Raw genomic sequence first — 12,184 nt, forward strand, 5'->3', positions numbered from 1 at the left:
TTTTTCTGGGCATTAAAAGAGTTACGCTCCCCCCCTCCCCTTTAGCAATTAGCTGTTTGATGGGTCTGCTTGTGTTCCATATGGCAGGCAGAGGATGGAGCCTGCTTTTGAAAGTCCTGTTAAAAAAATGATGTTTGATTAAGGGGCTAGAAAAGACGTTACGTAGAAATGGAGCGTGCATGAAAGTTGTCTGAGGTAGCTAAAGCAGGACCCCTTCCCTTTCCCACCGATACACTTGAGGTTTTGGGCAGTTAATTACTTTTGGCTGGTGGTCTCCCATGGCCTTCTCCACTTATCTCTAAGACCTGGAAATGTCCACAGTGGTTAGTCACCCTCTGAAAGAGCTCCTCTGCATGCAACAGCCACAAACAGGACACCCAAACCCTCACCCAACAAGCTCAGCTTCACTTGAAGAACAGGAGAAGACCAAAGGGAGCTCTTGATACCTTTTCAAGCTTTTATCTGAATGACTTGACGTGGCTTCATGTGAAGTTGATGGAGGTGCACAGCTGTCCTGAAGGACAAGCATCTGCCTGCTATTACTTATGCCATTTGTGATTGGGAAAGATTTTAATACTGAAGTACCTGTAAAATTGCACCATGAAGCAGCATGGCAACATCTAAACCAGCATGGAAAACAGAACATGCTCCGACCATGGCACAGCCCTTGTTTTCTAAATAAAACCAATGAATGCACCACCCCCTTCCATCAGAAGACCCTCTGAAACCTTGGCACGACTTTCCAGGTGAGTCTGGTACTCAAGGCAGAGCCAATCCTTCAGCTGCAGCAACAGGCGGCCACAACATAGGCTTGGGTGCTGCTGCCAGCAGCGTGGCCGGGTGCCCGAGCTCTCTCCAGGGAGACAGGGATGTGTTTGTATGGTCACTGATCCCAGGAAGCACTGGGCAGCCTGGAAACAGTGGAGGTTGGTTCGCTTCTCCTTGGCTCACTGCACAGGGGGATGAATAGAAAATATTGTTTGCCTGCTGCTTTAGTATTGCTCCCAAATACGGCTCAAGCAGGGGGAAGGGGGGAGAAGAGAAGGGAAGGTGGACGAACTTGTGATTTTCAGGTCTGAGCTTTCTACACTTTCTCCCTGAAAGCTTTTGTGGGTTGGGTGACTGGTGGATTCCTCTGGGAGAAATAAAAGGGAAAAGAGGAGGAACTGGGAGGGCTGAGCCTTGCAAGTCTCTGCTTTATGATGCAGATGGGATGAGGAGAGGCTCCGTGGTTCTCGCTCCCTTCCAGAGCAGCTCCTCCATGAGCAAGACCCATACGGACGGATGCCTGTACCTGGGACTCTCCAATACTGACACAAAGCAAGAGGCAGGTCCAGAGTCCTCACGAGCAGATGAGAGAGATGCAAAAGGTATATGAGAAACACAGGTACTGAGAGAAACAAACTGGGGCAAACTGGGGATAGGTCCGGATTTCCTATGTTTTCCAGCCATACCCCAAGGTGCAACCAGCATTTTAGAGCACTTAGAGGACAGTAATGAGCCACCTTCATGAACATGAGAGGTTTGCACAGGAGAGCTCAGTCCCTTCATGAGGGACCTCAGATGAGGCCCCTCAATCTCTGCCTCCTTGCTGACGTACCCCCAAAGTGCCCCCAACAATTTTCCCAGCCCAACTTGCCCGGCTGTAGGGGCTGTGTTGTGAAAGACAACGAGAAGCCACCACAGGCAGCAGAAACCTGATTTCTTTTCAGGTTCACAGACCTACGATGTACATCACACTGATACAACTACTCGGTGAGAAGGGCTTAGCCTGACAACTACCCCATGTGGGTAATTAACACATTACAGCCCTGACCCTACGACCGCCTTAGAAACTTACTTGACTGCAGTTAATTCTTTACCAGGTCCAGTCATTAATGCCGTTATTTGTCTTTCCTGGAGTGTGCAAACTGAACTGACTGACCTTGCATGGGATACGGGGATTTTAATAGGAAAATCTGCTTAATATTAGCACATTTTTCAAGCCCTGCGCAGGCCTTGACAAGATTATTTTTAACAGATGACACACGGCTATTTGAAAAGAAGATGAATGGTTTTTTGGCTGTGCAAACCAGAGCAGAAATATCTCATTTGGGTTAGTGGGGGGAACAAAAGAAAAGAAAAGGCTGCTTGGGAAAGGCAAACTGGAAAGTTAACCAACATACTGTCATTTAGACACTTCTGTCACCCATGTGCAAGTCCTAATCCTGGCGTCAGGGGAGCCATGTGGAAGTCCGGGTTTGGCTAATGAGCCCGATCTTCCCTTGCAATGAGCTAAGGTGGACTTTCCTCTCTGGGAGTCCATGGTACCCGGGCTGAGAAATCAGCTCTTGGTAAAGACTTTACACATCAACTTCTAGAAGAAAAAGCAAGACGCTTTAAATGGAAATTTCAAATCAAAGCACTAAAAATAAAGGTGCACTTGTGCAGAAGTTATTCAGATGAGACATCCCACCGCCTCTGAGACATGTTGTGGAGAATGATGCAGAAACATCCAAGCGTCAGCATTACCTTGGCACTATTTGTGCCAAACCTGGGTCAGACACTGGCACGAGCTGCTCCCCAGCTCTCAGGCCTTGCATCACACAACATAGACCTGAACTCTTTGCAACCATGGCCCAGGCAAGCCCTGACTCACAAAGGAAAAAAAAGGCTCATGCCCAAAGGAGAATTAACAGCAACACAAAAACGTAAAGCTTTCTGCACAGTTTGCAATTTGCCTAGATAGCAGCAGCAGCTGGCCTAGGTACATAACAGTTGAACTATAGACACCAGCCGAGAATCTGACCCTGTGAATTAAAAAAAAAGGTAAAAAAAAAGACGTTGGCAAAGCCACTTGATGTTCACAAGCTGAGGGACAGGTTTTGTGAAAGCTTCACACCAAGAAATCAGCCCACGGCATAGGAAATGTCAAGTTGAATTGCTGAAGTGTGGCAAAGTCACATGCAACTTAAAAGAAGTTTGCAATGGAAAGGCAGAACAAACTTCATGCTGTGTGTTACGCTCCATTGCCAGGGAACAGTCTGCGACACCTCTGAATTCGGGCTCAAATGCTCCAGGGCTATGGGGAGCTGTAACATAAAGAAGGGCAGCAGTCTGGCTCTTCATCTTGTAGCATTGCATGTGTGATAGATGGGGCAGTGCTAAGAGGGAAAAGATGATGGATTTTCCCAGCCTACCCAGTAAATCTGCTCTTGCACTTACCAGCATCTTTTCGGAGACGTGCAAATTCCTCGAGGCCCCAAAGCTGAGCCAGCACTCCTGCGAGGGAAGGCTCTTTCTGATTTCCGTGCATTGCCCCTATCTCGGCCCACCTTCTTTCCAGATGAGGTTTAAAACCAGAAACACAAAGCTCTGTGAAGCTACCAACGTGGTCAGACACCTGGAATGCAAGACCTACAAGGAAAGCTTGAGGGAGCTGGGCTTATTTAAGGGGGGACCTAAAAGCAGCCTCCAACTACTTGAGGAATAATTATAAAGATGGGTAAAGCCAAACCATTTTCTGTAGTGCCAAATGCAACAGGCAATAGATAGTGTTGCTTTCACGTTGTGTGGATGACAGACCTCCAGAAGCCCCTTTCTACCACCACTTCTTGGACTGCGTGAATAATATTGGTCTGATTTTGTTTTGTTTTGAAAGTTGCGTGAACTTTTATGGAACATGAGTGAGAATTACTCTGTCAAATTGGAAGTAGTTTCTCAGCAGACCTTATTTCTCTAGATTTTCCCTGCTATTTATTTCTCTGATTGATTTGATTGAAGTACTTTCACTGCTAATTGCCAGCATCTAATCCTACAGAGGTAAATTACTACTGATTAATAGTAAAGTCAGTGCAATCATCTGAGCACGTGTCTGGCCAAGAGAGAAAGTAGGCAGTGCTGTATCCTTGAGAACCAAAGGGAAGGAGGTCACGGTCTGGCAGGGTATTTTCAGGTGGAGGAGATCTGGGACCTAAATGGTGACCTACAGGCATTCAGATACAGGAGGACCCAAGTGGTCAAAAGTCTTCCTAAGTCCTATGGGCTACATTCCTGGTGGCAGAGAGGAGGTGAGATGGTCTGAGATGTTCCCTGTCCCAGCCCTCAATGGCAGTTCATCAGGCCAGTGCTTTTGGCTGTCTGACTTTCACCCAACAGAACCATGACCACCACAAGTCAAGGACCAGCCAAAAATGCCTCTAGTTGGGTAATAACAATCTGGGACTAACGCAGGATGATTAATAGGACTTCACCAGCAGGATGCAGTGAAGGGATGGACTGTGAAGCCCTGAGATACCACATTACAGAGCCACAGAGGTACCATGTGCCATTTCTCCTCTTAGCTGACTCCTGCACAACGTCCCAGGTGAAGATCTCACCGCAGCTTGAAAACAGTGCTTTGCAAATGTCTGGCATGGGACCTCATGCTGCAACAAGCAGATAAAAGAGCTGAATTTCTTTTTGTTATTATCCCCGCAAGCCAGACACAATAAATTATTCCAGTGGAGTGATTCGGTTTTCATGTATCTTCCCCACAGCTGTTCAGCTTGGCTGATGGGCCCAACCCCTCCTGTGATGTTTTGTCAGATTTCCACCCACATAGAAAATCTCTTCTTTTAGGAAACCTGCAAAAACAAAAATGAGGTCACCTTTTATTATCCGCTTTTTTGTGCTTCTTAATGTGCAAAAAGGCCATGCCTGGGGCAAAGACCTGTTGCAAAAGCTGTGCTGGACAAGAGGCAAAAAAAAATGAGATGGAAATTGCAGACTGAATAGAACAGCAGTGGAATAATATTCCAAAATTTCCCAAAAATATTATCAAACTCTTCGCAATTCAAGCCTGGCATTTATACCTTTGACATGCAAAAGTGACAGGCAAGGCAAATTTGGATACTATACTGAGGCGTAGAAGAATTACTGTAAATAACTGCCCAGCCCACCCCACCATGGAGACCCAGGTCAAACACCCAGCCTTTCCCTTTTCTTCCTCTCAGCTGCTTCTTATATTCCATTGCATCTCTGCCAATCATGCAGAAATGATGAATCGTGAAGCAGCAGGCTCATAAATTCTGAGACTGGCTTAGAAATCATAAGAATTAACGTACCCTGGATTCTTTTCCATTGACTCCTTGGTTTTGGCACATTTAGGCACACTCAGGACATATATTCTAGCTTTTTCAACATTCATGAGGGCTAAAATAAACTCTTTTCTTTTTTCTTTTTTCTTTTTTTTTAGCCCAAGGGAGGGAGAAATGAAAGCCCAGATACTCAGCTCCTGGAACTGGGGCTTTAAGAAAAACAATAAACATCATGACTTGCACAATAAAGTCATGAGAGTTGGCAACTGTCTGGACTTCATGTTTCAAAAGTCATTGTTCTTCTCTCATTAACTTACGCTATCTAGTGTGGCTTCGTTGGAAGGGCAAGAGGGGAAGGGAAGCTAAATACGAGGGTCCTTTCCCCCACCATAAGCATCCTTTTGCTGCGTTCCCAGACAGACTGTTTTGCTAGTGGCTCCTTCTTCTGTCTTGGTTTGGGGTGTTGGAGGGCTCTGGATCAGCGTTGTCTGGAAGATGGTAGATCAGTTGTCATAGCTCACGTTCCTACTTAGGTGTGATGGGTGACACTGGATTGCAGCACCCAAGTTGCTCTTACTCCTCCAGGTCTCTTGATACTTTACATCTTTCCGTGGCAGGATGTTGTCCTTGGTTTGGAAGAAGAATGGATACCACTGGGCTCTGGGCTGAATTGCATCATCTGGGTTAAATAAAACAATACTCCAAAAAAGCACAAGTCATGTTCCCATGATAGAGCACAGTGAGATTTACATCAGATGACGAGATGGCTCTGCAACACCAAAGGCCCAGAGCCACTCAATATTAACTTGCCTTCACTTCCATGAGTGCATTTGACTTCAGTGGAAATCAAGAGCTGAAATACCTTCCTGGAGGTGGGCCAAAATGGTCATTTTATCATGATCCCCTCTTGCCTGTCCCTGTAGAACTATAGAATTGCCGGGGGCGCGGAGAGGGAGACGACGCATTTTCTTGTCACTGATGAAAAAGGAAATTATTTTAACTGGTCATAGAGAAAAAGAAAACTCCTTTCTCCCTGCGGTAACAATAAAAAGTTTTCAGGCATTTCCTCATTGATACTACAGCATCAAGCAAGCATCAGTGGGGCTCCGTGGGTTCATAACCCGACAGCGTTTGGCGTCATGCAGGTTCTGTGGATCTCTTCCAGGTTTTTGCTACCACAAAGAGTCAAATCCCCGACCCAGCTGCAAGGATGGTGATTAAGGAAACTGTTTCTTAAAAGAGAATATATATTTTACACCTTTCTTGCTATAACTTAGCAGAGCAACTAATTTCCCCCACCCGGTTCTTGTGCATTGCTGATCATACATGCCTTTTACCAGCTGGTACATAAGTAGCTGATCAATGTACATTCTCGTTACTTGAACTAATGTTTCTTTATGCAATGAGGGTCCCTAATATGTTGCATGTGGTTTCCATTTGGGGATTTTTGGGATCTTTTCCAGGAAGTTTCAGGTCATTACCTCAAACCTTCCTCAGCTGAAAAAGGATTGAGGTAATAACCCACAATATCCTGGAGGAGAGGGGGAAAAAAAAAGAAAGAAAAAGAGAGAAAGAAAAATTTCTATAATGCATTGAAGACAAGAGAATGAAAATTGCATGCAGGATAGATAGAAGGAATGTGGCCTTTGGCCCTCCAGCAAAGGTGTCATAAAATGTGCTGTATTGAAGCAATATGTCAAAACGCAATATCTTGGGCAGGGAAAGCAAACTGCACAAAACCGAAACCGCTGGGACCACCACAAAGTGGTGGGCCTGATCCCCAGCTCCTGATCAACTTTCACCTCACAGAGCTGAACGTTAATTAGTTAAGAGCTTTCATTGGAATAACGGCTAGCTTTTTAGGATGAAAGAGAAACAGAAAGTGCTGTGTGCTAAGAAACCCCTTAAAAAGTTTCCGGCGTAATGGGGGTGGCTCAAAAAGATCGTAAGGAATCACTATGGAAGGAAGGTCAGTTTTAAGTTAAACTTATCTGACTTTATTCTCCATCTCAGCTGACTATACCTCACCCTGTTATTCACTCTTTTTTCCTCTCCCCATCTGAAAATTGCCTTGGCTACAGAAATTACCATTTACGTCCACTTTGTGTTTGCTGGTCGGGAGCCAGCTATCTACCGACCAAGCTAACTGACCCTAGGTTTCAGCCAAAACTGTTCAGCACCTACAGCCCTTTTCAAGGAGGTGGAGGGACTGCCTTGCAGGGCCTCAGGAGAGGGGACGTTGTATTTATAGCCCCAACACTGGCAAATGGCTTTAAAAGTTGGTTTTTCCAAAGTACTGAGCACTGCCTGCTCCTCCTGCTTTCTCTTGGGGTTAGGGGTGCTCAGTGGTTTTAATGACCAACAGTGGGTGCCTCAGATGCCCTGGGTATTTTGTGAAGCTTTAAGTCAAAAAATATCTGCAAAGCACTTTCAGGTGAGATCTGAGATGATCTAATTGAAATGATAGAGAATGAAGCCTCCCTGAATGGAAAACACTTAGTGGCACTCTGGGTGGAAAAGGCCATATCAAAGCAGTTTTGGAAGTGACTTACACTACTGACTCTGCCAAATGATGGATGGAGCTATTCTCTTTTGTTGCCTTGTTTTCTTGTTGCTAGCCTGATGCAGTGAAAATGGTTCCTTTTACTTCAAAGGATGGGGTCAGCTGGCTGGATGTTGAGGGACATGACAGGAGTTGCTAAGTCTTCTTCAATCCATCCACAGCTGGCGTGCTCCAAATGTTCTCTAAAGCATTATAACAACATCATGCCAACAGGCAGAGGTGGAGACTGAGTTTTACCCTGCAAATCTCAGATTTCCAAAACCTCAAGGTGACTTTGGGTATCTACATCAGAAGACTTTCTGGGGACCTTGTTTTCAGACGGTGTTGAATAACCCATCTTAGAAGCAGGTCCCTCAGTGCCTGCCCCCTCCCCCAACCAAATCAGTCAAAATTCAGTTTGAAACCCTTTGCCTCTGTTTTTGTAAAGCAAAACTTCACACACGGCCAAGCACAGTTACCTCATCTGTGGCTCTGAAGTGATGGGAAGCGGCGCACTGAACTCCAAAGCACTAGGGATCTTCACGAAACATTTGCACAGATGCCTCTCCCTTTCCCAACTCCTAGTCCACACCATCTTTACAGCTAATACATTTTCTTAACATCCACAAATAACTGATATAGCATTCCTGTACACCAAGGACCAACATCTTAGAGCTTTGTAAGACTAGAGACAAAAGACAATGTTTTGTATCCAAGGACAGCATGCATTTTCCTTCCACTTCTCATTCCTCCTGTATTTCAAGGTGCTGGTGTCATCACCTGCCAGTACTATCCAGCACAGCCATCCGAAAAATCATGAGCCCACCCTAGGAAGTAATTAAATCAACACAAGATTCAGGAGGTGTTTCTGGGACAAGACACATCTTGCTTTTCCTTTGTCTTCTGGCTTGTACAGAGCATCAATCGACTGCAGACTGGGATTTTGTACCTCTGGCATTTTGACTGCTTGGACATCCATTTCTGTTTGAGTGATGAGTGATTCCCACAACTAGTTGCATTGATGACACCTCCAGAAGATACTTCTATTGACAGAAAATCTTTTAAATCACTCCTTGCTTCTCATTTAAGGCTCCTTTCTGCAGAAATGAAGGTCTGTATTCTCTTTAAATGCAAGATGGAATTTCAGGACATCTCTCCACTTGCTCATCCTGGGCTTCAGCAACACTACAGAACAGCACTAAATTCACACATGAAAAAATTCTGAAAACAGCTAAAATCATTTCCCGATTGAGTACTGTGCTTTGTAGATTTGAAAAAAGAATATTTTGAGGGCGTGGGATATTCTATATTTTGGAGGAAAAGGAGAAGATTTTTCTGTTGTGTGCTGCATGCTTTTAGGAAAAAAAAAAAAGTAGCCTCTATCTCTGGTTCTGGACCCTTTCAGCAATCGTAATCAAATCCACACGCTTTGGACTAATATCCGAAACCAGAAACACACCAAAAAACCTGCAGACAGACCAGTTTTAGATTAATAAATAGTTTTAGATCATAGTGTAACTCCAGGAGGGACTATTAGCTCATCTGACCTGTATATTGCAGGCTATTTAATGTTACCCCATTACCTCTATATTAAGCCCAGTAATTTGTGTTCCACTGCAGCTCATCCTGAGTAAAGAAACCTGTCTGTTTTCAAAGACACAAGAGATTATCTTCCACTTCCTTTGGTGTCTTTTCCCAGCACTAACTGCACTTACTTCCACACGTCCGTGCTTTATAATCTGAATTTGTCATGCCTTGTCTATGAGACATCTGCTCACATTAGCCTTGCTCTTTCTCCATAGCATGAGAGCCCGTGGCAACTTGTATTCTCCTCTAGAAGATACCTTACATGGTAGTCAAGTCACACTTTGATTTGTCTCTTGATGGCTGAGCAGACTGAACATTTAAGTTTCTCACTGTAAGATATTTCCCTTTTTGCCTGCTTTTTCAGCATTGCAAGCCTAACTTCTCTGCTAACTTCAATCATCTCTAGAAGTCGGGCATCCAGACCACGTGAGTTGTCCAGGTCCTTTTGGAACAATGGATTAATCTCCAAATGGGATGATTTTTGTCCGCTGTGGGTGTCTGTCTTTAGTTGTGCAGGTCAAAATATTTGCCTGCTGTGTGGCTAAAATCTGTTGGGATAAACCCCACTTCTGAGGCTTGGAGAAATGTCCTGCAGGCCTGAAGAAAACAAGTCATGAAGAAAATGATTTGTAGTGAGAGATTTAAACCATCAATCTGCTCAGCTATCCAGCACTAACTCTGGCGATGATCCTACAAATACTGTGTTCAAGAAAGAAAAACCTGCAAAGCTCAAGCAAGTCATCTCCCCATCCTTTGGGGAGATGACTTTCTCGCCAGCACCCTTCGAATTTCTTAGCTGGAAAGGAGCAAAGCTGTACCTTTCAATTCCCTTCTGAGTCATGTGCCACAAGAGTTACTTCAAAAGTGATTATCTGAATAATGTCCAAAAAAAGGAAATCATTTCTCCTCTCTTCCAGTCCTTCACCCCTCCTCTTTCTCTTCTGCACCATTTTCCAATCTGCTTGACAAATGACAGATTTGAAAGAAAGTACCACAAAGACTCGCACTACTCCTGTTGAAACCCCAGGAGATCTTCAGACAACCAAAACCACTCCTGAACCCAATATAACTGGAACTGCAAGCCCCGGAAGTGTCTCAATGTGGCCTAGTCAGACCTTTCATCACGAACAAGGCAGCTTTGAGATGAGGTCATGTTTGAGGACAAGTGTGAGCATAAAGGGGTGACTTCTTGACCAGGAAGGTCTTTGTGAAAAGAAGCACTGGAACACCACGGCTTCCCAATGAACTTCTCCAGGCACGAGGAGCCCAAACGTCATGTGCTGAGAGCTACCCAGAGGTTTTGGTGCATCAACAAGAACTACCTGTTGACATCTAAAAGCCTGTATAAAAACAAGGGAGAGACATGGGGCTTTCCAAACTCATGATCCTGAAAAACGTGCTTTCTGGAGTATCCCCAGTACATGACTCTCAAGGAATATCGTTCTTCAATCTTTCCTTCGCAAGCTCAGGCCTTTATGAGGAGACCCCTGAAGCCAACTCAAGATCCCCCCACATTGAGAGGACTTATCCATCTGCCTTCACTCATCTTAAAAATTCTTAAACAATGTGTTTCCTTTAGTGGTCTGTGTAACACAGTATTATTTCCTTCTTCATGTGTTTCTGCTCTTTCCCTGGTGTATCTCTTTATTTGTTTATTGAATTATCCTTTGAACTTGCTTCTGCTTCTTTTCAGAGACCTCCAAATTACTCTTCCTATGCTAATCTTCACCTTCCTTTCAGGCCCCATACTGGCCTGTGCTGCCCTTCAATCCTACTGAGGCTTAACAGCGATGAATTTAAATTGCAAACTCTTCCAACTATTTCTAGTTTTCTGCAGTAAAATTCTCTGTGCATTCTAAGATCACAATCACGATTCCTCTGGGCGTTTTACGTTCCCTCCGAGTCAGCTGAGCAGAGGTCAAGAACATTTAGCATTGCTTCTTCCAACATTTCATTCCTCCCATGCCTTGCAAATTCAGCAGGGTTGTGATTCTTCTTTGTCTGAGATGCTCTGCCTTCAGATCTTTCCTTTTGCTCTTATCTACAGCTTTAGACCAGACCTTGGCCGTTACCCAAGTGGCACCATGCACAACTGCTTCTACTTCTCCACACCCTTGCTAGTAATCAGCACCTTCTCTTGCTCTTTCCTGAGTTTCAACTGATTTAAGTCATTCAGTTTTCAGTCTCCTCTTATATTTCCTGTCATCTGAGTGCCATTTTCTTTTATGACTACAGTCTCAAAGGAGACTACAAATAGGCTATAAACCATCATTTTTGGCACTTTGGTAGCTCCTTCAGTCCAAGTACTTGGCAAAAAATAATTTAAGCTTCAGCATGAATGTCCTGTCCACTTACATCAAGCAGAGTTTGCTGCAAGAAGAACTAACTTTCTGCCGTGGATGTTTCAACCCTATGTGCTATGACAGGAGCTGGCAGAACCTGTCTGTATCGTTTAATATTTATACCACTGCATTAGCCAGAAGACCCTGTTAGGACCCATCCATGAGGATGTTTTGCAAATTTGGGTTGATCTGAAGCCTGTTGAACTCAAAGTCTTCCAGTGACATCCAGTGCCAGTTCCACAGATGCTATAAAGCGCAATAACAGATCCGGGGTGGGATGCACAGGTATAAGTGCCTTTTCCTTCACTGGTCCCTAACTTTCATTTCCACAAGAGCAAGAATATTTAGCAGATAACGTCTCATCCAACATGGTACTTTGCTCTTGAAGGTCACCTCTTTTAAGTCTTGATTCAGCCATGAACATTGCAATATCAGCTGAGGGTAAGGAGGCACTTGACTTCCAAGCTTCTCCCTTTCTCCAGCTTTGGTCTTTCCCTTAAACATTATGTAAGACTCGCACAACCCCAAAGTATTTTTTCCTCAGCATCTCATGAGTCCCATACACTGTAGGCAGCAACCTCCCTCAGTCTGCAAGGAGACCCTGCGTCTCCTCTCTTGCGGGTTTCACATCAGGACCATGGGTTTCACACCAGGGC

The sequence above is a fragment of the Calonectris borealis genome, chromosome 1, assembly GCF_964195595.1.
Source record: "Calonectris borealis chromosome 1, bCalBor7.hap1.2, whole genome shotgun sequence".
Classification (NCBI taxonomy): domain Eukaryota; kingdom Metazoa; phylum Chordata; class Aves; order Procellariiformes; family Procellariidae; genus Calonectris; species Calonectris borealis.